Raw genomic sequence first — 27,951 nt, forward strand, 5'->3', positions numbered from 1 at the left:
CTAGGCTGCAATCACCAAGTGGCAAGATTTCTTGGCTTGTTGAGCTAACTGGCTGGGGACTGGCCATTTTTTATCACAGGAATGAGCTTCAGTGCAAGAAATTTCAAGTCAAAACATCACTGTAGGTTGTTCAGGATTCTGGGTGGATAGCAGTGCAGCCTCACAGTTTCATGTCCATATTTGTTCATGTTATATCAAGCATACTTTCCATTGCCTTCAGTAAGACAAACTCCTTCCTCCTCCTCTGTCTTTCAGAAGAGATGCGTGATAAAATCACATGTTGTAACCAAGAAACGGAAACTAAATTCCTTGAATACACACGATTTGCTTTATCTTAATATTTATTTTACCGCATGTCCACATGTATTAGTACCTGTAACTTCCCCAGTTTGCTGTCTTGGGTATAATTAACACTTCTACCACCTGAGTGTCTGAATATAAGGCAAGTGAATATAAAAACATCAGTTCTGTCCAAAATGTTCCAGTTTCCATCCCTTGAATCATCAGCATGTGACCTATTCTGTGCCAATATTAATAACCATTGCTCATGGCTTTCAAGCAACTCAAACTATTTAAAAATTAATTCTGTTTACAGTGCCTTCTAGAGGAAGTATTTTGTAAGAGTGAATAACTCAAACTGACTAGTGGCTACCCACAAAATATGACTATCCAGTAACAAAATGAATCATTTAGAACTTGTTGGCAAGGAAAGAGAGTATTGTTGGAGAAAATATCAAGCAGAGTTCAGATCCAGGAACTGGGAGTCCTGGGTTCTCTTTCCACCATACCATACATTTCCCATGCTGCTCTGACAAAGGCAGGCCTAACTGCAGTGGTGTAGGCAGCTTTTAGCCCCTACTACCCCAAATCACACTGTTTACTTTTTTTACACTGAGCTGTAGGCTGCGGGGCCCTGTTCAGGTGTGGCTCCTAGAAACACTTGTAATCATGGGATGGAGCCCATAGGCATGCCAGGTTATGCTTTGCATTTGGTTTTCCCTCTGTAAAATGGAGATGGCCACCAACTGATGCATGACAAGTTGTTAGTGGCCAAGGGCTAGTATTACTTCAATCTTCACTGAAGAGAAACAACACAAAATGGAAAGACAATACTAATGCTGACAGCTCTAGAACCTGAAATAGGTAATGCAGCCATGGACAGAACCAGTGCAGGCAAAGTTTTTGAGGTGCCAAATAGAGAACGTGACTTTGGGCTGTAGGTCCAACAACAATGATGTGTTTGATCATTCTCATGCCAGGCAGGACAGTCCTCTGCAGTCTGTGTTACATGGGTACACACCAGAACCTTTTCTATCTGTTGCTCTTGCATTTTCATGATTTTCCTACTAACAAATAGGACAGAGATAGCCATGAGGTATAAAGTAGCTGTCAAAGATGCACTGAGGAGTAAATATCTGGATGATATTCACTCGCATAGGAGTTTGAATGCTCTTCTAGGACGTGTTTTTTAAGTTACTCTCTGTAGTGAGTGCAGAGGTGATATGGACACTGAATCCCCAGAGTATCACACTCCATTGCATGGCTAAGTACTGGACCCAGCGATACGATCTCATCAGTCTGAGTGGAGGGGAAGATCACCTTCTCTGACCCACTGGCCACGCTCTTCCTTACGCAGCCACAGAAGCCATTGGCTGCCTTTGCTGCAGAAGCACATCGCTAGTTCGTGTTCAACTTCTTGTCTATCAGGACATCCATCTGATGTCTAGTTCCACATTAATGACTTGTTCCAGCTGTAGCTTTCTTCAGCTTCCTTGATTTAATGGCTTGAGTTTCTTTTTAATACACAGATAAACAATCCTGGTCTGTTGCATGGGCTCTTTCTGCATCAATGCTATTTAATTATCCAGCAGCACCGGGATGTCTAAAAAGGCCTCCGGGCAGTTGACCGGTTTAGCAGAATAGAGGCATACTTAACTGCCTAGAGCCAACAGAACCAGCTGCATGTTACTGTGTCTTCTGTTGAACCAGGGTAATATCAAAGCTCTTGCTATGCCATAAACTTTAATGGCATCCTAACAACTGCAGAATAGCTTGAATTGAGGGAGAAGCTGCTTTTCCTGGTTGTTGTCTTTCTTGTGGACAAAACAATGACATGTTCTCTACATATATATTTGGGGCTCCTCTAAAGTCTACATCTCTTTGTCCTACAGCAGGAAGGAAAATTCACCCTTCCCCTAGTGATTGAGTGAAATTCTCCTATGAAACCCACAACCACTGTCTCCAAAGAGCAACAAAAATGAACAGAGTGGGTTAACACTCCAAAACCAGAAATACCCATAACCACCACTCTATGTCATCACATAACCTAGATTTCAGTTGAGAATTTGGGTGTTGTTTTAGATAACAAAATACAACATGTGTTCATCATTAATCTTTTGAACATTTGTTTGGCCAGAAACTTTCTCTGATCAAGTCACTTATGTAAACAGGTCTATGCTTCGGATCGCAGTGGTAAGATATTATTCCAAGTACTTGCATTATAAGGAATCTCTCCATAACTCTAGTGAGATACATTTACTGACAGCCTCAGTATTGGTGTCTGTACCCCAAAGACTTACATGTCCAGTTTAGATTTCAAAATTTAATAAAAATTAAAAGGGGAAAAGCATTACTTCTAAAAAATCTACCGTTTGTCCCTACTCTATCTGCAGTTTCAATATCAAACACTTTTGCATCTGCTCTGTAAAGAACTAAAAAGCTGTTTCTTCTTTCATTATCAAAAGGCAGATATATTCATTGCAGTTGAACACCCTTTCATCGTGTAACTTGATACCATTCATCATGTAGTTCTTTTTACAGGTACAGGACCATATAAAAAAAAGAAAGAAAGAATGAGAAAAATAAGCTTTGTTTATTTAAGGAAAATAAATGTTACATTTTGGTTGTGTCAGCTAGTTCTGGGCATAACTTGTGTATTTTTTTAATGTTTGAAAATGTAGGCACATAAACTATCAAAAATTTTACTTGCAGAACATTGGTGGACTAAATTAAAACACACAATTTCCTACAAGCTCTTGCTCCCCTTAGTTGGTTGGTCTCTTCATGTCTTTTTGTTTCGGACCAAAACAAGAACAGGCAAACATGTTCTCTAGCTGTGTGTGAGCGGGGAGCAAGGCTCTCCTGGAGTTGTTATCACTGCAGCTACTTACTGACTGTGAACCGTGCCCAAACTTCTTTGTCTCTCTTTCTGCATTTGTAAAACGTAAAATATATCTAAGAACTACCCAAGAGCCATACATACTTACTCGTTAGTGGGAAAGTTAGTTCTTCACAGTCAGAAGAGTTAAGGCTTTGATTGCTTGAAGGTTAATGCAAGGCTTTAAACAGTCTAATAGCAATTCTTGTCCAAATAGAAGGAGCCCCAAGTTTGCAACAAACACAGCCATTAGAAATATTTATCATTGAGTCAAAGCATTGAAGAGGATTAATCTCAACTGCGCCAATTCCAGAACACAGTATCTTAACTGCATTGCATATCTTGGACGTTGTCCTGAAATGCTTCCGAAGATTGTAGAGATAGAGAACTCTTGAGATATGGTTTTGTTTTGCTTTCCGTAATTCAATTTACCCAGGACAATTGTTTTAATAATTTCTTACAAAGTATTCAAGCATTCAGTAGCTGGGAAAATGGTACAAAAAAGACTGTGTTAAGTGGCATATAGAATAATAAGGAAAGTACAGAAACTAGAAAGGACAGAGTAAAGGGAAAAAAGACAACTACACTGGCTCTTAATATTTTAAAAGGCTGAAGGGATGAGAAGAAAATAGAGTTACTTTTGTAAGTGGAAAGTGAATTTGCTAGCTTTTGAAAGGTGACAGCTGGTATGAATGACATGGCTGCTTCTCCCTCCTTTTTGGCAGAAATGTACCCCCTCAGCAAACATGCTGCCATTCAGCTGCATTTTACTGCTTTTAAATGCATTTTAAAGCTATATCTGCAATTCTGCAGAGCTTGAAACTAGACAATCAGAAATGATGAAGAACAAAATTAACCGAAGTCAGGTGTCCCCTTCCAAATCCAAGAGTATTAATGCGACCCTTTTTCCATTTGGATTTCTGTCCTAGTATACTGAACTGAATAGTTGTAAGTCTTCAATATACTGGGGTTTTTTTTCTGCCAAGTGTTGCTCTGCAGCCCCTCCATTTATGCAGCTTGGCCTGACACAACCCTGTCATGACAAAGTTTCATCCAGAGATATTATCCAATTATTATCTACAAGTGGTTGAGATCCATAGAAGTCTAGATTGGGTGTTTGGAGTTGTTGGAAATTACAAAAATCCATTTTAGCCTGTTACATAAACTTGTTTTGAAAGCAAAAAGAAATTAGAAGCAGATAGGTTGGCTCACATAAAACAGATAGTTAAAACAATTGCGATAGTGAATATTTGCAGCTATTTGGTCATGCAATGATTACGACAATGAGAAAAATAGGAGGAAATTTTTGTAGCTGAAGTCACCAAAATGTTCTGTAAGTAATGGTCATGGAATGTGGTTGTCAGCTTTCATGTTGTTTATCTGAACAGATGCAGAGGAAAACTGATTTGGAAGAGCTAATGTCATCGTAGCTGTCATCTGAATCCCTCAGAGGAATCCATCATTACACTAGCACACTTCTAATAGATCCGTGCTCTGGTGCTAAACCTGGATTTTGGCTGGATATGTCCAGAGAGAAAAACTCATTTGGGAGCCCTCATTTCCTGAGTCACAGCTTTGGAGTACATTCACTGTCTGAATAGCTTTGGGGACAAGCATGTTAAAGGTGCAGCAAATAAGGTCTTGAGCTATTCTTTTTCAGAATCTGGACAGCTTCAAGGCTCCTTCTTACAATTTGAAAACTCAGTATTCCAGATTTCATTATTCCTGGACTTCAAATGTATGTAGAAGTTTAAGAATGCAGAGCCAAACACCTCCCAGTCTGCTGTCAAGATAATTTTGTTTTGATACTGCCAAAATGTAACGTTTAGATTCTGGAGTTTTTATACTTTTGCTTCCAAAACCAACTTCAGATTTCCTGTCTTTCCTTCTGAGGTGGTATAATTTCCTTTCTCCTCTTCATTCCATCACTCTCCAGTTTCCATCCTGAAGAAAATTATGACTCTGAAAAGCTCCATAGTTCAGCAACACAGAATCAATAGAATGTTAAGTGTTGAAAGGGACCTTAAAGATCATCTAGTCCCAACCCCCATCATGGGAAGAGTGAAACTGTCGCAAGAGGCCCAGTAAACTGATGTTGTAGAAATGGTCTGAACGTACCTGGATAATTTGGAAATAGGATTTTAGCCATGAAAAAACTTCTCTCTAATGGAAGGAAAAGAAAGCTGGGCAATGACCAGTTTAAATATTCTTGGTTTTCTCTTACACATGATACATTTTACTTCATATTCTGCTCTGTTACGGCCAAAGTTAAAACTACTATGATCTTCATACCAAGCCTATATCTGGAGGATTGTGTAAGTCTTCTGGTTGCTCTGGATGTTACTGTTTCAGTAAGTGGAGATTTACAACAGTTTTATTAAATTTCTATTAGTCTCTGTCTAAGTTATGAAGGAACCAAAGAGTTACATAATTTCACAAAGTGATTGGATAGAATATTTACCTAAGGTGCTACTGACTGTTATGCAAAACACTGAAGCAATGTCAAATGCAGATTGAGCAAACTGGCCCTGTTACTGAAACTGTTTACAAATGACTGCAATACAGGTTTAAAATGGTCAGTGCTCAAAATGGTCTTGGTATGAGACACACAGCATGGGAAAGGAATCAGTTTCCTCTTTTGTAATGGGGGTTATCTGAGTTTATTTCACATTTATTCTGTATAAAGTACTGGTACTAAAATGTTAAACTACTTGATGCTGCATTTCTAAGAACCTAAATAGTTGCCTATTTCTGAGTATCTTTTGGGTGTTAAAGGTGCCTGCAATCTGACTATGCATCCAACTTTTGCATATGGGCCTGTTTCTCCAGTTGGCCTCTCTCTTAGTGATCCAAACCAAAATGCCTACTTCAGGAGTCCCTGTTTTGAGGACATTTCCATGTTAATATCTGAATTTTACTGCATGCTCTTGCCCACAGAGGCAGACAGCAATGTCTGTCTACGGCTCATAGTAAGCATTTTTTCAGTTTCCAGGAGCTGTGTCTGTGCTCAGAGGGACCAGCCAGACTGTTCTCAAACTATGTTCAGGGTCACACAGAGGAGACACCCTCTTGGAAGCTGCCTAGCTCTTTATTCCTTCCATCACTCTAAAATAAGTGCCTTTGAAAAGGTCTCATTCCTCTTTGTGTATGCAAAGACCATGGGAACACTTACAAGTCAATCTCTTTCAGATACTGCATACAAAATCAGAGGAAATAACAATGTTTGGATCTTTCAAGAAAATCTGAAGTGTCCAGATTTCTTTGGCAGACATTCCCACTTTGTTTTTCCAAGCTGAGAAGCATGGAAGTGCCCCTTTCACCTCTTTCCAGCTCCCTGTCACTCGTAAGTTTAAGGCTGATGATACTTGAACTGAGAGATAAAATTTAAAAGTGAATGGAAAAACACATCCAGCTGACCTAAAGGGGAACTGCGTCCTCTACCTGCTGCTGCCTTCTTCTGCATGTTTTACCTTCTTTCTGCAGGTTGACTCACTACATTGTTCTGCCATTTACTTATCTTCTGTTTTCTCTGTGTGCACAGCAAATCTCTGATGCTCGTGGGACTGTTCCAAGTTCAATAAAATTTCATTTTCTGAAGATTATAAGATTCCTCCAACTCCAGTCAAGATCTTGAGCCAGAGGGAGGTCCAGTTTGCATAAAACTAAAGCTCTGCCACAGGCAAGTGACACATCAACAAAATTTTCAGTCTGAAAGTGTTATTTTCTATGTGGGAAAAGTCAGCTTAAGTGACTATAAACTGCTGCTGAAATTTTAACTGGAATTATGCACACAGTCCTGGCTGGCATAAGCAGAAAATATTTGCACAGACATCCACTGTCCTGACCCACAGATAGAGTTCAAACAAACACTGATGGGAAAATTAAATTAGAAGTACAGGATATTGTCCTTCATTCTCTGCATTCAGGCTACTCCGATGGCAGAATCTGAAATTTATATGGCATTTTAATTGGTCATAAACAAACTCAAACTGATTCCAAGGCTGGATCTGAACAGATTTCATACATGAATATTTAATATTCACAATGTTTGCCAGAAGGACTATTCTGAATGTTGAAACTTTGCATTCATCTGCAAAACAAGGAAAGCAATAGAGGTAAACAGTGGAAACTTAGGCAGAATAGCCTATTAACATGCTTCACATGCTACTCTGTGCTGGGCTATGGTGATACAGAAAACAGCTTTTTACTCCAGAAATCCTTTATGAGGGTCTTGTGGTGATAACATATTGACAGTGAATCAGACCCTGATATTTTGACAGTAGAACAGCACTTAATTTTTAAAGATACTGCCCATCTGTGGGCTTATTAAATCTAAATAAACTGCATGTCTAAGGCAATTTTATTCCTTGCATGACAAACCTAGGTTGCTTTTAATCTGATCCCTAAATAGACCTCTCCCCTTTGCATTTAGCCAAATATTTTATTGTAAAACTTTAACAAGGGGAATGATGATTCACCTGAATTATAGCTATACATCTGCAGTAACTCTTTGCAAGGATGCTTGGATGTTCAACACACCCATGGGACGGCTTGCAAAATAATCCACAGGAATGTACATTAGAAAAACACAGCCATAAACATAGCAAGATGAAGGTTTGACTGGAAATTAGTCAGTTAAAGCAAATATTTTTGCACTGAGCGATTAGAATCACAATTAAAAGGTGTTCTCTTCACTATGTGGTAGATGGATACGGCTCACATAAAAGGAATTGTTAGCTCTTAGGTCAGTAAGTGTATTCTTAACAATTCTTAACAAGTGCAAGCAGAAAGGGCAGATAAAGAGCCCGAGACCAGGCTGGCCTTGTATCACACATGAAGATTGATTGAGGCAGAGCAAGTGCAATAACAAGTATTCCAATCGTGCCCTAGGCCTTGCTAGAAAAGAGCTTTTAAAAGGCAACAGTAGAGACACTACTGCTGATACAGGAAAACCCCAGTGTGTATCATCTGGATCTCCCAGATGCAAGGCTGTGAACTTATGATGGACTGACTTGTCTATACCATGAGAGCACGTGGGGAGCATTTCATTGTTCTGTTCTTCTGCCACTATTCTTTGGACTTAGCCCCCACAGTAATTGGGCACGGGGCTGCACAGGGCCTCAATGACATCACATTATTTCTTTCCTGAACTATCATCACCATGCCCTGGTTATTACTTTTCTTTCAGAAAAAAAATTGTACAAGTTCTGCTTTTCATTGCTCAGAAAGCAGCAGAAAATGAAGACGATAAGCCTTAACAGCCCTAGCAGACACAACCTATTTGATATGCTATTTTTATTCTGCTCTCATGTTGCAATTAAAAGGAAATATTTGCCACCTCCTTCTTCCCAATTAAAAATCTCCATATGGAAGTTGACGGGACATGCCAGATAGCACTCAAAAAAAAAAAAAAGCTATAACAAAATGTAGAGGGACTTCATCTAATATTGTCAAGAAGTCAAGTTGTATGGAAATAAAGGGTGACATTATCTGGGAAGATAGCAATACTGTTTGTCTACAGCACCAAAGCAGTACTTTACAGCTGCACAATTGGAATTTAAGGGATTCAAAAATGTTTTTATATGAAAGAGTTACACATTAGATGGAAAATATAATAGAAAGCGGATGCACTCATTTGGTCAATGATCAGAGAGATCCCAGCTCTACAAATCACTGTACAAGTGATGCGACAGCTTTGCAGCACAGGAGTTGTATTGGTCTTTGAGGATATCCAGATTGCCTGAGCTGTTTCCATTCTGTGTTGTGGATGGATTCTATCTGCCATGGAGTTGCTGCCATAATTCCTATTTATTCTGGCTGTAGAAGAATAAAACACTAGACATTTGTGGGACTGGGTCTCATTTCATGGAAGAAAATGCAGAAAAAACTGACCAAGTCATAAAATAGTAAAGTTGATTTGGAAGAGGAGACAGTAGAAAAGGCAATTTTTTAGAGAAAAGGATTTTGGAGCACTGGAAAGCTGCTGTAGCAAAAAAAAAATTACCTGAGTGGAAACTAGACCTTTGATAGATGAACAAGAGAGAGGATGGGCTCCTCAGAGTTGCATGATGAAGAGTTCTGTTCCTTCTGCTACATCACTCATTCATGTCCTCTCCTAGTGCAGAAAGCAGAGTCTCAGGGTCACTGCTGATTTAAAACTAGATCTGCTAACCTGTGGTTTAATCACTATAAGCGAAGTGTATACAATTTGTTAAGTTTCAGGCCAAGTTTAGTCATATTTCCACAGCACAGCAAATCCACCTACCCCTCTGGCAAGAAAGTGAGAGATCATAGAATCAAGAACAAACATGTACTACTGGAGGACACACATTACATTTTTAAGCTCAAATGCTTGAAAGTTTTCGCTATAGAGCAGTTAATCATGGGCCAAAACCCCAAAGGTTTTTTTATCCTCCTTCACCAGCTGTCAGCTTCAGCTGCAGATAAACCAGGATCCTAATATAAGCTTTGTAGATAAGGCCAGCAAAACGTGCAAAGTTTAGACCATTCCCACAAACCCTGGTAAATTCCGTACACACAAGACCACGGTGCTTCTCAGTGTTCATTTTCCTTTTCTTCTGTTTGACAAATAGCAAAAGCATCAAATTTTTATATTTGTGCCTGGGAAATATAGTTGTCTCTATAAACCTGTGAACTTGGTCCAAGAGTCAAACTTTTATACCACATAGCCCTCTTATCTCTGCATAAAATCATCGTAAGCTTCGTTCTGTGTCAAAAACTGTGCTAACAATCGCAATATGCAGATGTTTTTTCTCTGAAAGAAAGAAAAAGTAAGAAGAAAAAGATTTATTGGTTTACTGTAATTTATGGAAGAAGCTTCATCATTATAGAAGAGCCTTCATCTTTCATAGCTAGGGAAAAAAAGCATCATGCTCTGCTTTCAGATGCCTCCACTGGGAGGCATTCCTCAAACGCTAGATAACACTGTCAGGCGTAAGACAAACTCCAGTCTCTGCCAGGAGTGGAATTGGAATTGAAGCTCAGACATTAGGGTTTATAAAGTTACTTGAGAAAAGCAATGACAATTAGAAGATTTATGTTTAAAACAAATCTTAGAATTTATGAAAATCTGCAGGACTAAGGCACCTACCTAAGGTTAAATATATGCTCAAGTACTTTATTGATTTAGGACCACAGCTGGGAGGGAAAAGCTTCTTGTGGGAGTCAGCTCAAAATGTCTGTCAGTGATGAAATTAGAAAGCAGTCACATTTGCTACTATTCAGGTTCTATTCTAAATAACCTGCGCTGACTTGAGGTTTGCAGCAAATCTTGCTCAAAATCATGTCTAGCTGGGGAGAGAAAGAAGTCACTAGTATAAAATCAGGGACTCAACACTAAGAACTCAACTGTGAAAACTTACAGGAAGATACTGCTTCCTTATAGTACTAAACAGATCATTTCTGTAGTTACTGCATTAGAACTCTGCATAGGCTGTTCAGCACTTTGCAAACAGCATAAAAACAGTTATTTTTTGCTATTATAAAACAGAAAGCTACTAAATACAGGAATACGTAAGAGCTCATATAGAAACGAAATGTCCCCACCATTGTGGACACATCTCTCTAAAGGACTAAAATAAAGACAGAACTTCTGTTTCTCAAAATCTTGAACTGAAGAATCCATTTGGAATTTAGGCTCTGAATTTGACAGGCCAATTCAAAAGGCAGTGGCTGATGAAGAATCTCGACTGCCTAAGAAATTGCCAATTCTGGAACACATTCTGCTTGTTTCAGATTCCACATACTGCAATTATGAGTGAAACACACATCATAAGCTTATATACATATTAAAGTGTTAGAAGTTCACTTCAATAATGAGCACATTCCATTCTCTTTCATGATAAGTAGCATTTTTCTTTTAATCTTCTTTAATTAATATCCTTCAGCTAATTTTTATTTTGCCTGTATATTATGACCAATGGGCAGATGATTCATAAACTGACATAGCATTTCAAAAACTTTTAATTGGTAGTTTGCATTCTTAATTATTTTGAGATTTCTATATTTGTCAAAGCCCACAGTACAGTATCTTCATTTGTGTGATGCCTGAAAGTTTCAGAGACAGTCCATAGTAAGTACTGAAGTTTTGATGGAGCCCAAGAAGTTGTGAATACATTCTGCTCATTTTTTTTTTCGTGCTTTTTTGTTTAACAAACAGCTGCCTGGTTTGGCATGATGCCTATGGATTGAACTGCTGTGGACAACCCTAGGTGGTTAAAAATGTCATTGAATAGGATCTATATATACCTTATATGTACATTAACTAAGCAAGTGGTGAGATTTTAGTCTATAAAAGAGGGATTTTACCTGCACAAATGGAAAACTCTAATACAGAACCACTTACTCAACAATCAGAAAAACAAAATGCCTTTTTTCAAGCAATAATTTGTTGACTGTCTGAGGTTCTGTACAGAGCAAATGCTCAGGACCGACCTGCCCTATACATTTCAGCATTGAGCTTGAGGTACTGAGCAAAGAGTAAGACAGAAGGAAACAACTTCTATTTGATTCTCATCTCATCTCATCTCATCTATCTCATCTCATCTCATCTCATCTCATCTATCTCATCTCATCTCATCTCATCTCATCTCTCAGTATTGCACACTAATGATTGATCAAACAATCATTAGGTAAAAACAAATTAGCCTCAGAGCAGAGTCCAGATACAGGAGCTTCCCATTCCAGCCAAGCACCTTGAACACTAGATGCTCGCAATGATTTTCATCTGTTTGATCTTCTCTTCATCCTAGAAATACTGCACAGTAATCCATTTTTTAAACATGGAAAATCAGTCTGGCCAAGAGATTCCTACCTCCACTTATAGCCTAATGCTGAGAGATGCTGGAGAAAAAGCAATGGGAAATTACAGCCATTCAACTCACTAGCAGCAGGTAGGGAACTTTAGAGCATCAACTCTCTTCAGATGCCATAATCTCCCTAAACAAGGGGAAAGATATGGACAGCAATCAGCATTTCCTATGGCCTACTTCAAGCCTCTGCATACAGCACATATCTCAGATACCATACTGAACTTTACTTTTATTTTGGTATGGCCATTGTCTCTAACTCCCTTGTTCTTTTGTAATGCAGTATGCCTCATGCTCACTACACTGCTTCCATAGCCTCGGAAGTCTGTGGTCTCTCTGTGAGCTGTGTTATCCACAAAGCATGAAATCCAAGGGGAAAAGGCCTGAGCAGATCTGTGTGTTGCCCCAGACTTCAAAATCCAAACTGTAAAATCTAGTTCTAATAAGGAATGGATTGTCAATACACAACTGAAATGCTTGTGCAGGACAATGGTTTTGTTTTCAAGTGCATCCGCATTTCTTTAAAATGGTGGGATCACAAACTGCTTCAATTCATCTTAGAAGTTCAATTTAGGCAAAAATTAGATCTGTTATTATATTTTTGTCTCTCGAATGCAAAGTTTGAGAAACTGAGGAAACTAGTTGGTAAGGTTGTCCAGAGTAATTCAGGTGTGTAAATAACGAAAAAAAGATGAACTCCAACCTCAAATGAAAGGAAAACTTGTCAAAATAGACACTTCAATGTAAAGTATGATTAGTAGAGAGTTTATACAGGAATGGAAAGAGCATTAATTGGCAAAAGCATTCTTCAGATGTGAAAGGTACAGAAAATCACCCAGAAGGGCCTAGATGGACTTACAAAGAAAAGAGAACCCAGGTTCTTAACTTCATAACACAGAAAGGCTAAAGCACAAAGAAGTGAGGCCTCTACCCAGTCACGATGCAATGGAGGCAAAGGACGATTTAGTTTGACCTAGAAATTAAGTACAGCTTTTCTTCTGTTTACAGTAGGGATTATTACATTCATGAGAATAAGAGTAGGGCATCTCATGGCAGTGAAGCATTTACCACATCTTATGTATTACCAAAATTTGGACAATAACAACAAAACTGAAATTAAGGGGTAGATTGTCTCCATCCAAAGGTGTAAAAAAAAATCACTGGTATAGCAGATAGGATATTTGTTCCTATAATTTGACAGCAATACCCTATGACTCACAATGAAAAATATGCTGTATGCATTTTTAAAAGGAGCAAGTGGGAGGATAAAACTGACATTTTACAAGACTTCAGTACCATTACTATAGAATGAGTAAATCTAGGTCAGAGAGGTAAATGAAAACTGTGATAAAATGCCACATGGTTTTGTCACATTAGATTGTGGTAATCTATAGTGTCTTCAGTAAGATAACTGCTTTTTTAGACATGCTCAGTGTATTGGAACTAATCTCAATAGACTTAAATCAAGAATTGCTTTCACTGCTTCAAGGGAGATTAATTATTAAAGTGGAAAAAATTGAGATTAAAAGAATAACTATTGGATAGTTAAGAAGAGATTACAACTGTTTGTACAATTGGGAAGAAAAGGGGTGTGCTTTCTGAAGTCTCTATCAGTCCCAGTTCTGCTTAATATTTTAATAGAAACATTGGTCCAAGGAGAAGACAGTCCAAGAAAGCGCATCGTACTGAAGTGTCAGGTAACACAGAACAGAAGGATAATGCCAATCATGGAGAACAAGTTTTCATGCAAAAAGAATTGCACAGCCCTGTGGTGCAGAGTTACAGAGATGGAAGGAAATTCAACAATGCAAAGGCCTGCAGTTACAAACAAGCATTTTGTTGCTGGAGTGAATAGTAAGACAATAATATGGTGCCAAAGCAGGTACCACTAGGGACCACCAGGGCTGTTCATAGGTTAACGCTCTGCTCTTTACTTCAAAAAAGAATCAAAATGTACGGAATGTCCCCCTTTTAAAGGGGGAAAGGGATAAATAATATCAAATTAGAAGTTTGCAAGCTCAAGTACCAGTGACACAGACAGGCATGGACTAAAATCTTGATTTGAAGAATAAACTCATGTTTGTTGGATGAACCTGAACTTTAGGAATGCCTCGGTTTAAGCCCAGATCTCACACCCAGGAACATTCAGATCTGATGCTGCACTCAAGCCTTGTATATCTGACACTGTTTCATCCCATAAAATGAGAAGCAACATAAAACAGGCCTTAAAAGACAAGCTGCTCCATTCCTGCAGTGCATGAACAGTTTATTGATTAAACTTACAGAAAGGCAAGATTCCTCTCCCAGCTTGACCCGAGAAACAGGTAAGATGAGTCAGTGAGTAGGAGAGGGGCCTATGCAGATACTGCATGCAGGCTCTGAACAGCCTGCAAAGGGATGCCCACTGCCTTTTGAGTGAGAAGGTTCCTTATAACCTAGGTGTGCCTTTATCCACACTCTCCCTGTCTGGTGAACACTCTTTCTGGAACAAACACCTGTATACCAGATAGCAATGTTGGAACACTATTCTCCTGGTTTACTTTTTCTTATTTTCTTCATCCTTTTCATGAGATTTGTGTTCTAGTTTAGAAATTGGGAATAGCCTTCTCTGTCATGCTCACCAGAACAAGAGATGAGCAGATTCCTACTTCCAAGCATCTCAGTATAAACAAAAAGTAAGCAGGAAGATTATTACAAATGTTTGGGGATTTTCCTCTGCTTCTAGACAGGTGATAAAAGCAAAATGCAGAGGCTTCAGTAAAGACTGTGAAAACCTTAAGCAGCTCTAGTCCAATTGGCTCCATCCATTCTGGAAAGCATCCAGCTGGGAACAGTGACAGGAGAAAAGAGGAACCTAAAGTCCATAAATGGAGAAACTACAGTGCCTTTGCCAAGTCCTTGCTTTCAGATGGACTTTTTACCACACTGAAGGTAAAGAAGAGCTGACAGAAACGAGCCCTGAAGTACGAACCTGCATTTAACTAAACTGGTCACCAGATGTCACTGTCAAATGCACCGAGCACAGCAGAGGAAGAACTATCCCTGTCAGGAACCGTGGTCAGCCCCGCTCAGCACCCCCAGCTCCGACTGCGTCCTCCATAGAGAACCAGGAAACATCAAAGCCTGGCTTGAAACGGTAAAAAACTTGCAGAATCAGATATCCATTAAAGAGTTTGGACATTGACTGTCCCGGCGTTGAACGCAGATCTCAGATTAGGTGGAATTGCCCCTTTCTCGATGCCAAGCATTAATAGCTGGTAGAAGGTGGCTTGTACACACCTTACTAAATGTTTGAGCTTCGCTCTACACGTATAAAACTTGGACCTTTAACCAAGGTTATACCATTCTAAGCACCATAAAAGCCTCTATTGAAAGGGTATCTTTACAAATGTAAATTAAACTGTATCCTAATGGAAATGCTCAGTAGCAGCTACAACAAAATCACTTTTACCATATGCACTTCATGGGAAGTTAGGACAATTAAATTTCTTTCCTCTCTGAGAGAGCATTCTGGACAACTCTCTTGCAAAAGTGAATTTTTAACACCATAATGTTCACAGTTCTTGTTACTGCTTTTTACTCTGCATTACTAGCTGGAAATTTTAGTTTTTTGGTTATGAATGTGATTCCCGTGGTACTTCCTTTCTAGCAACAAATTTCTTGTGGGCCTATTCCAGCTGAAATAAGTAGTAATTTGGGGTATTTTTACTTTAATAAACCAAGCAAGAAGTTTCTTGGGGCTTTATCTTCACTTTTTCTTTTCCCCTAACAAAAGAAAGATTCCTTATGTTATATTAAACAGTCTTTGATGGTTTGCTAATATAAATACACAACAGACAGAAATTTGGCCTTCCTTTGTGTAACACTGGAGCTGCTTTTCTGTCCCTCTTTTTTTTTTACTTCTAATGAATTTATAATATTCTATTTGCCGCATTGTATAAGCCATCAGCACAGCATAATAAACTTCATGGAGGTATATGGTTATGGAGGTCGCTAAGGGACACCTCTGGGTCTCTATGGGATGTTTTGGGGCATCTGTGGGGTACTGGGGTGCCCTTGAGGGGTCCCTGCAGGGCAGCGGGCTGTCCTTGAGGGTCCCTGTGGGTCAGTGACAGGACGCTACAAAGCCCTCGGCAGTGCTGACAAACCCGGCTCTCTTTTATGCAAAAAAACCACAGATAGGCTGCCCGCCAGCGGACGGAACCGCGCCCCTTTATGCAAATATAGCCATCTATGGCAAGCGTGTCACGGGGTGGTGAAGCCGCGCGCTGAAGACGAAAAGCGGCGGGGGGGGCGGGAGGAGGCAGCGCTGAAGCTCCTGAGCTTTGGAGCCCCCAAAACCGGCAAGATGTCCTCCTGGGTCCCTCGGTGTCCCCGGCGGTCCCCCCATCTGTCCGCCCAGCCGCTGCTTGCCGCCGTTTCTCTGCCTTCCTCCCTCCCGGCCGCCGCACTCTGATTGGCCGCCGGCGTGAGGCGCGCGGTGCTCCCATTGGCTTAGCTCTTCGCGCGCCTCCGCAAAGTCGGCGCTGATTGGCCAGCGCCACGGCGGCTCCCGACGCTGTCCAGTTGCTAAGGGCACGCTGATTGGCTGGGCGCCGAAAACCCGGGAAGGCACCTCCCTGCCCAGTGGGCGGGGTGTGCTGGGGCGCGCGGCGCGCTGATTGGCCCCGGGCGGAAATGGGAGGGGAGCGACCGAGGTGATATAAAGAGCGGCGCGGGGCGGGCCGCTGCGGGGTGGTGGCGGCGGGGAAGGTACGGTGGAGGTTAATTACCAAATGTAATTAATTAGTAAAATTAATAAGTTACCATCGCTCGTGGGGTTGACTAAGATACTCATTAAGGCGTTAGTTGGCGCCGCGGAGGGTTTTGAGGCGGCTTGGGGGCTTAGTCGGGGAAATCCGAAGGGGTTTGGAGCCTGTTTCGAGCCCATGTAGTGACTTAATTCGTTGCCTTAATTTAATCCATTGAGGGAATAATTTAATTACTTAATCGATTAATTAGTTTTAATCGCGGCTGTTTGGGGGAGCTTTGAGTCTTTTGAGTGGTTTCAGGTGTTCTGAGGGGGTTTACGGCTAAAAACGCCTTTTAACCCCCGGTTTTCCTCAAGTTAAGGCGAATTGCCTCAAATTTTTTCAATTACAGGCAACTTTTACCTCAGGTTCTTTCATTCTGATTAAATTTGTTCCGTTTAAATGCGGTTTCAGGGCTTTTTTGCCCCATTTTGGAGCCAAATTTCTCTTTTAAACGCTTTAACTGAATTTCTACCCTAATTAAACTAATTAACCCTAAAACTTAAATGTTTATTAATTAGTTGAAATGCAGTTATGAGCATTTGGGGGGCTTTTTGGTGCTTTCTTGAGGCGTTTCAGTGCCCAAAGCACCTTTACCTCACGGTTTTTTAATACTACTGCTTTAAATTATTAATATTAATTCAATATTTATTTAATTTGGGAGGATTTCTATGGGGGTTTGAGTTTTTTTGGAGGCGTTTTTGAGGTATTTCAAGGGCAAAATTGCCTTTTCATCCTCCCCTTTCTTAAATAACTTAAATATTCTAATTTATTTCTATTTATTCCATCTTAGTTTTATTTAAATTCTGGGGCTTTTTGAGGTGTTTTTGTGGCGTTTTGGGTCTTTCCTGAGGCATTTTGGTGCCCAAAACACTTTTTAATCCTTTCTTAAATATCACCCTAATTTCTCATATTTATTCCTATTTATTCACACTTAGAGTAGAGAGGGATATTCATATTTACTCAGGGCATTCTAATGCCAAAAGCACTTTCCAACCCCCCCCTTTTTTAAGTATAACTTAAATATCACCTTACTTACTCATATTTAGTCAAATATAGTCAATTTTATTTGAATTCTAGGGAGTTTGAATGGATTTTGTGTCTTTTTTGTGGCATTTAGGATGAAAATCACCTTTTCACCCTCTACGTTTGCTCAATAATTTATATATTGCCTTTATTACTCAAGTTTAGCCAATTATAGTCAATTTTATTACATCAGGATTTTGAGGTGTTTTTGGAGCCTTTTGAGGTTTTCTTGGTCTTTTTTGAGGCATTTTAGAACCAAAATTGCCTTTTCACCCTACCCTATCTTTAAACAATTTAAATATTTATATTTATTCAAATTTAGGATTCCAGCAAATGAGTTGCAAGTTCTTTTGTGTATGTGTGTGTTTATGTTGTGTGTGTGTGCATGAAAGTCTGTGAAAGTCTGACTTCTTTATTATTGTAGTGGAATTACAGTATAAACATACCAAAATTTGTAATAACCCAAGTGGCTAGAACTTTCAGAGTCAAGATAAGAAAAAAAAACCCAAGAATAAAAACCACTAAAAAAAGTGCAGCAGTAATCAACACAAATCCTGTTGTGCTAAAGAAATCCCTCAACAGCTCTGGAAAAACCATAATGCCAGACTAAACCAGCTGTTGCAGGGTGGATGTAAAACATACTAATTACTCCAAGTATAAAAATACATTTGTTGCCACTGTCTTCTGAATAATCTAATTTTAGACAAATATCGTACTTCTAGTTTGGAAGACCAAACTAAAAGTTAAGCAAAAATTTGTGTTTTCTGGATTTTCTTTAAAATTCTCACCCAGGGGATGAGTAATCTTTTAAATAATGAGTGGAAAAGAACCAGATTTTCCTTATGTTTGATAAATATGTTAAAGATAAGAACATTGCTGGACTGTCAAGAAAATACACACAGAGTTATTATGAATAAATGAATTGTTTCATGGATGACATAATAAGAAGGAATATTTCTTTTTTTAAAACCTGGAACTAAATTACATGCATAGATCAAAATGGATGAGAAAAGTACCTGCAAGGCCAACCTTGCAGTTGCCACAAGGGTGCAGTGGGGAAGCAGAGAGCACAGATCCTACAGGAATGATAGCAAGGGAAGGCCAGAAAGAGAAGGCATGTTCCAGCAATGTCTACCTGGTTAGGGATGCCTGGCCAGCACCCCTGCTTATTTGTAGCAGATCCCCCCTGCTTTTGGATTTGCCATTCACTACATTTCTGCTGCAGATTCAGTCGAATGTAGTGTTGTATCTTATTATACCATGGCAGTTAAATACATTAGAATTTTGAGGACCTCTGTCAGTGCATCTGTGTGCATGTGTGTACCTGTTTGAGTGCTCTCTGCTGTGATACCATACCAGCCAATCTGAGTGGATTTGGATGAGACAAGGAGTATTTCTCTATATTATCATGCTGGTCCAGGTTTAAACTCATCCTAACTCAGTACTCTGGCTCAGGTGGAGAGCAAACCAACTGCCTTTCGACAGTCATCTTCAGTTTGGTAGTGGTTTGTGACCCAAGAAAGGATTTTCCCACTGACTGAGCTGAAGTAAGAGAGAGGAGCCTGTCCTGAAGCTTATGGTAAGTGAAAAAACCTCCAGGTGATCTCCATGAAAAAGACAGCAGGTTTAGCAGCCAAGGATGACGATGCAATTAAGATACTGGGTAAAGAGGACTAGCAAAATAGTTCCAGTTCTCTGCTCTGAACTGAAATGTCATACTGCAATATGGCAGCTGGGTAAAGGATCACATTCAATGTCTAATGACCTATGTCTTGCTTGTCAATAAAGTACTTGAGCAAGTAGTAGCTCTGCTTCCTTTGTTGATTGCAGCTGCTGTGTAGCGCTCACATTGTTGTAGTGATAGCCCAACCTTTCAAATGCCCATCATTCCTGTTTTTCTGCTTAGGATTTTTCAGCCCCTTGTCCAAATGACTTTTGTAATGATTTGGTTGTTTAGTTGGTGAATTTTTGTGGCTGATTTTATCAAGTTTTTAGATGCATTTTTTATATTCTACACCAAGCTGCTGTTAGTAGCCCTTTGTGTAGCAAAGCCTCTATATTCTGGGCTGAAAAACTATTATATTTAGCAGTACCTTCTTCTGCAGCACAGTTTTCACCTGGCTCACTAATAAACCTCTGAAAGCCTACACTGTCAAAAACACTTACAGACTTTGAGTTCCAAGGAGGGAACATGCCAGCTCTCATTCTCAGAAGGGTCAAACTCAAAGTACATCTAGACTTTCATAGTCACCTTTAGTCACCCCTATACATAGGGTCTGAATGCATTTTCAACATGAGATTGTCACCTGCAGGAGGTTTGTATTTCCTTTATTTTTTTTTACTAAAATTGTATCAGAAAGCATAATACTTTCAGTTTTGAGACACTGGATGTGTTACACTACACTACAGACCCTCTGCATTTCTTCAACCAGACCTGTACAGTAATTCCCTGATTTTATCAGTTGCACCACTCATATGGTCGCTCTCACAAATTGGGCAGCCTGAATAGCTGAGGATCTTAAAAGTTTCTGTGGAAATGTGAAATGGGAGCTGATTCCTTTCTTCCCTCTTAATGCCTTGAGTATTTTAAGGCAACATCTACCTGTCTGAAAGAAGTAGCTTTAAAGTGATCAATTTTACCTGTAAATATTATACAGATGAAATCCCAGAAAAGAGTCTTTATAATAGTGGAAGAAATGAAGGTGGTGTAAAAAGAAAGCCACAAAGATTATCTGAATGCTGGAAAAAAAGCCCTACTGGGAAGGACAGAATGAATGCAATTTGCTAAGCTTATCAAAAAAGAGTTTGAAAGGTAACTTGATTGTAGCAGAGAAGTGCTAACACACAGAGAACATACCATGTATTAAAAGTCTTTTTAACCTCAGGGAAGAGAATATAAGCAAAAATAAGAAAGGCCCTCTGGGCAAAGGTTGGCCCCCTGTCCTGATAATTTCCAATGGGGAAGCTTAGGGTGTGATATTCTGAGAAGATATAAGACAATCAGACTCTAAAAGAAAGGCAGTGAAAGCTACCAAGGGAGGTGAATTTTTGTTTTATTACAAAAGGGTGTGCTAGTTATTATGGGAAGAAATTCAGGTTATTAAAAAAAAAGATATCAGGAAAAAATATTCTGAGACTGAAATACACTACAGTCCAGAGACATCTTCCAAAGGGAATCTTGGAAGCAGAAAAGCCTTGTAGTTTCAAAAGTGGATTTGACAAAGCAGTAGAATAGGTCCTGCATTTTTAAGCTGGCTAGCAGAGATTTTTTCCAGCTGTAGCTTCTATGTGTCTGTGTTCCCTACCTTCTCTTTCCCCAACAGATGTTCTACTCCTCATTAAATAAGGAAGTATCAGCACCCTTTACTGACTGTTCCTGAGTTTTCACTTGTAATTTGACCCCAGATTTAAAGTACTGCTGCACTGCTTTGCATCTATTTCACTGAAATAAATTCTGTGTATTTTTTCCCTTTGAGGTACTGTTCCTGCCCATGGCTCAGCAGAGGGGAAGGAAAAAATGCTACCTGCAGTTTAACAGTTCTGTGAATGAAAAAACTTACTTTTAATGCACAGCTTGCAACCTGGTAGGACTCAAGGTGTGTTTTATTAATTCTGTTTAATATCACACACTGAAGTTTGAGGCACCAATGGCAGGCGATTGATTTTTGTAAAAGTAGTTCCCATATCTCTAATTTCTTTACAGTCTTTCTTTGTACACTGTCAGATTTAGATGCAATTCCCCTCAAACATTAGGCTGGAGTCATTCTTCATCTTCCAGGGTTAACTAATCCATCATTAGGCCCATACAGATCCACATGAAGTGTTTGCTTTTAAAGCCAAGCTTTCTTACATCAGGTTTTGACATTTTATTCTCTTGGACAAGCTGATTAATGGTGTCAGCATTGTTCATTTGCTTTGCAATGCATACTGAGCAGATGTTATACTGGCTTGTTGCCTCACGCTGAGCATGAAGAGGTAAATCCTGTGAGACCTTGCTTTTGTTAGCAGGTCAGTTACCAAAAGGTCAAATAACGTCCCTTAGTCTGTTTTATACATAAATATGATATTGATTAATTTTAGATATTTTGATTCAGTTATTCTGGGAGGGGCTTTCTATTAGAAGGACAGGGCCAAAACCTGACATGTCAGACTAGGCGAAACGTCTGCTGACTGTAAGGGTATTTTTTTCTGTGGGGGTTTCCAGGTTGAATCAGTTGTGAGTTGCTCTCATTATAGCTTGCATTTTTTCTCTCAGGAGGCATGCAGCAAGGCCTGTAGGGAGACCTAATGTCTTTTCATCAAGCCAATGAGATGTAAAAAAAGAATGTTTCAGGCACACAAATCCCTCTTTAGGTATGAAATGGAAACCACAAACTTCATGCTCAATACAGAATGAGAAGGGAAGTTCAGAAATTAACCCACTGAAGTAGGACTACAGCTAGTAGAAGAGAATCAAGTGCATTGATATAAATTTCAGAAATAAGACTGCCACAAATTTCGAGTCAGATTTCCCAAAGCTCAGGAAGTATTCAGAAGCAGAGTTTTGGGCTCTTGTCACATAATTTACAAAATGGAGGCTGTAAACTTACATTATCTGTTGCCCTGGGACAAAGATTTTGAATATTCTACTCTCACTGAGAGAAATAGAATTATTACCTTTCTACCTTCTGCAAATCCAATGGAATTATTAATTTTATTTAATTAACGAATGTATTAGTTTTATATGTACATATGTACAATTGTTAATATATCAATTTGTTAATTCCCATGTGGGGTGTTGCTTTTTTCCCCTCCAAATTCCTTCTCCATCCTAGCCAGAAAGAAGAAAGAAAATCGAAAACATACACATGAATCCCATGCAGGTAAAACTTAATCTATTTTAGTGGATTCAAAATATGAATATTCACAATTTTATCAGGTCTTATAGCCATCTGTAAGGCTTAAGACCTGGATCCCAACTGAATCTCTATTAATACCCAGTATTGAGCCTTAAAAAGAGGTTTTATAAAATAATTTTTAGTATTTGTAATATTTAAATACCAGAAGTATTATATTATCATTTTTATGTAAGCTACTTCAGTTAGAATGATACAATTATATTGACACAATTCTGCTGGTCTGGAAAACCTCTTCCTTTATAACTGTTCTTGTCCCACAGGTTCCTAGGAGCTTGGTTATTTAGCTTAAGCTGAAGAGAATGGATTCAGCTCTGGAGGTCCACAGTTCACTGTCTGCTTTTGAAGGGCATGATTAATATTTAATTCAATATTTCATTCACATCTCTAAAAAGACAAACATAAGTATAGTCTGTATGAAGTATATTTCCCGATAATTACATGTAGATTGTTTATATTTCTTTCCCTAAGCATAGATACCCTAGCTACTTGCATGTTATTAAAATAAGTCTTTCTCTGTCTTAATAACCAATACGTTGTAAGCCTGTTGCTTTAAACTGTTGAGAGTTTATATGCTCTAAAAGTAACAAGGCTTTTACTTATTGAACACCTTTAATATCCTGTGTATCTTTCCCTGTGTAAGCTGAGTCTCAGTTGTGACATAAAGTGGTTTCTAACCGAAATTGCCTTCCAGTTGACTGCACCCTTCCCCTTGAATGAGAATTTGCAAGCCAGAAAGCTACTGAAAGGTCAATGAATAGAGAGAAAAAGGCCCCTGAACAGAATGACAACTGTCCTGTCTTACCACTTCAAGTTACTGACTCCCTTGCTGTCCCCATGCATTCATTTGCATAACAGAGGGGATCATCTGGCCTTCATTTTGGTGAATGTAAATCACTACTGAAACGTAAAATACATCCAAGAGAACACTCTGCACACTGGCATAAAAATGAAGGGGCTAGTGCTGCCTAGGGGTACCTGAAGTGCCAAAATAAAAACATCAGTGTACTGATTGATTCTCATTGTGACAACTTGCATGAGAGGCTACAGGAGGTTTTCATGGTCTTGGTGAAAGAAGTGCTTCTTTTAGTTTACCTCCTTTCTCCCATTGCTGTAAAATTGTTTAAGAGACTGGACCTCATACCTCAGTATATAACTTGCCACCAAAGCCATGGCCACTTTTGACACCCTCTTGGACTGGACTCCCAACAGGAAGATTTCTGCTTACAATGAGATATAATCGTGTACTTAGTGGCCACCAAACCTAATGAAAAGACCCTTCTGATCTGCAACATCTCACTGATCCATTCTGCTTAAAATATATTTCCAGTTTCTCTGGAAAGAAACTATTTTCCTTCTCAGGAAGCAGCTGCAGGATTTATCCCTAATTTTTAGAAATAAACTGAAAAGTACAGACTACACTCCTACTCAACCTTTTTAACAAGGATTCCCTACCTTTTATTTTTGCTAGAGCAGGCTAGGCTGCCATGCCTCTCTCTCATTTAAAAGAACTATTGGACATACACACTCATTCCAGTACTTCCCAGGAAAATGGCACATCTGTGTTGCTGTGCCTTGTCTCAGTAACCCTGTCAGTTAATTACTGCTCTAACCTCCTGATGTTCAATATGGTAATTCTTTCCCTTTAAGTTTGCCCAGAAGATATGATTTAGTGAACCTTTTCCTTCCCATCTGCTGCAAGTGGCTGTCCAAATTCTTCAGGAGTCTCTCCAAATCAGTTACACTAACATTTGTGTAACTCTTATCTCATTCACAGGAGAGACTGGCACTGCTAAGATTGCAATTCATCCAGCAACTCACGTCTTTCTCATGAAGTCTTGTCTGAGGAATACTGGGGCATGTGTCAGCAGAGAAGCTGTGGTGTTGCACTTCAACAGGGGTGTATGTCATTTGTGCCTCATATGTCTGAAAATGGAAAGGGGTTAGGGAACTGAGTATTGCCAGTCACAAAGTTCAAAAAAACTGCTAGGGCTGAAAATGCTGTTTTACAAAGATGTGGGGTCAGGGAGTGCAAGTCTTTCTTCTATTTTTTGTGTTCCGGTTGATTTGGGCCATCTTTTTAAATTATTTCAACAACCATAAGGGCCAGAAACTTACTGTTTTGTAACATCTTTTATGTCTCTTTTTTTTTTTAGTTTGTATTTTGATTCTTGAAACTCTTCATAAAGCTTGAATTTCATATAGAATAGCCCTATTTCTTCTTTAAATTTGATGATATGCTCTCATTTTCATGTATGTATTAGCCAAGTGTAATATTTCTTTTAAAGCTTTTAATATTTTCAGGCTTCCTTCCATTTAAAATTATAATTCTCTGCTATGTCAATTAAATACTACACCAATTTTCTTGAAGTTGAGTAATTTTTGCCTTCAGTTTTACCTCTGAATTTCATCAGCACCAGTTAGGGCTGTCCATCAGCAGCACATTACTTAAACCTGTACAAAAAATATCCAGCTTTTTATCATTAATCTGGTATTTCTAGAATATATTTCTACATTTCAATTCTTCTCTTTTCACTACAATTCGTTTTACTCATCACTAATGTGGTTGCAGCTCAACTCAGCTCAGTTTGCTTCGCTGGGACTACATTCAATCAGGAAAAAAATTCAGGCTTGTCTCCAATTTCTTTATCTGGAGGAGAAAGAGCTGGTATCAGCATGTTCATACCCTGATTAACAGTTTTAAGAACAGACAAAGTATAAACACTTGAAATAAATTAATTTATTTGCTAAGGAAATTACCAATCTCATCTGCATCTATTTCTGAAACAGAAGATTTTGAAGTTCTTCCTTTTGGATCTTAGCTTCCAGACATTGTCTTCACAAATCCCAGGTTGGAACATCATAATCTCCCCTCAAGGTTCTGTTTACATCTGAGGCTCCCCTGTAGACAGCATTAGGTACAAATACATTAGAACTTAAACACTAAGTTGTTCTCTGACATTGATGTGTGGACATAGTATTTATCTTTAGATGGATAGAGAGGCCTGAAATATGTGACACTTAATTCCTCTCTTTCACCTTGGTAAGGATAAAATAAAGGGTGCTATTAATTATTTTCCTTATTTCATAAATATGATCTGGTCTCCACAAGCATGTAAAAAGAGCTTCATCTAAAATTTTTCTAGTTAGCACTGGTCAATTAGATTGGAAGCAGAAATCAGTGTAAATCAAATCATAATTTAACCTGATACAGTGACTAAAGTAATTCAGAGGCAAGAACAAATAAGGGTGCAGGCAGAGAAGATGTCTAGAACATTATAGGCAAGATACAGAATTTAGAGGAGGTGCATGTCATGAAAGGTTGTTTCAACTTGGGCTTTGCATAAAAGAAGAAAAGCTAAAAGAGAAAACTAAAATCCTGACAAAAATGCAAAATTTTGAAGAGAAGGCTAAGAACAATACATTAACCATAAAACAGAGATAAAATGTATGGAAGTAATTGAAGCAGCAGACTCGTGATTCCTGATGCATCAAAATAGATACAGACTTAAGTCTGTATTCCAACAGAAGCTAAAGCCATGATTAAAATTTTGCCTGTGTTTATGTGCTTAATTAATCCTATAAGTAATCATAGTCTCCTCCTTCAGCTTTCACTGAGCCGTAGGATTCACTGCATCCTGGGAATTTAGATTGCTCAATACTTCGAAATACTGCCTTTATTTAAGTGTACCAAACCCACAGTTACAAGATACAATTCGTCTTTAATGTTTTTCTAACAGTTTTTACTTGAAGGATCTTAGTAGTACTGGGCATTGATCCAATAAACATGAACTTGTTCAAAGGCAGAAGACAGTATATGAGATCCTCCCTAATATTTTCCTTCTTTATTTTGCCTTGTTTAAATAAGCAAAAAATAGCTTAATTTTTTCCACAGCATCCATGAATTGTTTCACATATACGATGCAGTCAAACTGTAAAAGAAAATTGCTCTTGGAATTTATGCTACCATTTCCCCCTGATAATGACTTTAAACGGTAAAATTAACAGATTTTCTTACCAAAATAACCCAGAAATAAATGTTAAATGTTTATTCTCTTTTAAAAACAGAAACCACTCAGCAACCAAATAACTCTGGAGTGTCAAATAAATGTGCTTTATTTACAGTCATGAGGCTTGTATCTGAAGTGAATTAAAAATTTATCTTAGGTCAATACATCATGATGGTTTTGTAAATGTGTTTCTGAGGACAAGACTAACTACACCCATTGATGTGAATAATATACAATCAATACCCATTTTCCTTTCTAAAATAATGAATTAAAATCCATCTGCAACTAGGACTTTGTTGTTATTCTTAAAAAAGAAAATCAGCATAGTAGGCAATTAAAACTGGAACAAAGAAAAAAATGAAAACAAAGAGAGGAGGAGTAGAAGGATTTTTACTGAAAGCTATTACAAAAACCAGAATTCCCAAATGAGATGAAAAAGAGTAGCCAAGAGCAACAAAAGATACATCTTAAGGTCCAGCTCCTGCAGTCTTTTAGTACTACACATTTAGCTCATGCCACAGAGCAAGCTGCAGGATTCTGAAGTGTTTGCAAGATCAGACACCAACCATTCAGCTTGGCTGTAGGTTAGTAGTAACAACAGTTACTACAATAACATTTGAAACACCATGTAAACTCCTGAAGTTCCAGAGATGTTTCTATTCTCGAGAACTAACGATAGCTTAAATTACTCACGATTTTTCATGTATTTTCTTTAGATTTTTAATTTAAAATACTATGGAACCATTTATTAAAAGATGTTTTCCAAGAAGCAGGAGGAAGAACTATAACTTTTTCAATAACAATTTCTGTTTAATTCAAATGCTTTTAATAATTAAAAATAATAAGAAAAGGGTGGGGGTTTGTTCGAGTGTTGTTGTAGCTGTTATATTATAAAGCTGTATTTCAGTGAGTAATCCCTTTAAATACTCTGAAGCCTGGACAAATTTAGAGATGGCATATTTTTTCCATGGCATATTTTAAACACACCTACTGAGCTGGGTTCATGGGCAGGACACTGGATCTATCTACTCTCAGGTAAAAGAGCTACCTACCCACAGGACTTAAAGATTTCGTTTAATATTAAATGATCCTTTTAGAGTGGCATCAAGACATCCCTGTATTATAGTGAAGAAGTTTGCATGTTCTGTATATCTGATGGATAGTTCACTGAGTCCAAGAGCATTTAAACCAACACAGCTTCACAAGAACATAGGAGGAACTAAAATAGAGCAGATGACCTTCTTC

The 27,951-nt window shown here is 38.6% G+C and overlaps 2 long non-coding RNA genes across 2 annotated transcripts in view; both read left to right on the forward strand.

Annotated features, from left to right (window-relative positions):
* The window catches only part of LOC127468161 (uncharacterized), a 70,142-nt gene extending 63,312 nt beyond the window's left edge, over window positions 1-6,830 (forward strand). Inside the window, exon 4 of the long non-coding RNA XR_007903424.1 lies at window positions 6,699-6,830. This is a non-coding gene — a long non-coding RNA (uncharacterized LOC127468161). The remainder of the gene's footprint in view (window positions 1-6,698) is intronic.
* Window positions 6,831-19,077: 12,247 nt separating this feature from the next.
* LOC127468156 (uncharacterized) lies at window positions 19,078-27,145 on the forward strand. The gene is made up of 3 exons (XR_007903412.1): window positions 19,078-19,380; window positions 21,278-21,397; window positions 24,474-27,145. It is a non-coding gene; the product is annotated as an uncharacterized LOC127468156 (long non-coding RNA).
* Window positions 27,146-27,951: the final 806 nt, after the last annotated feature.

This window comes from Manacus candei, unplaced genomic scaffold, assembly GCF_025592945.1.
Source record: "Manacus candei isolate 608988 ecotype Guabito, Panama unplaced genomic scaffold, ASM2559294v1 h1tg000014l, whole genome shotgun sequence".
NCBI classification, from domain to species: Eukaryota; Metazoa; Chordata; class Aves; order Passeriformes; family Pipridae; genus Manacus; species Manacus candei.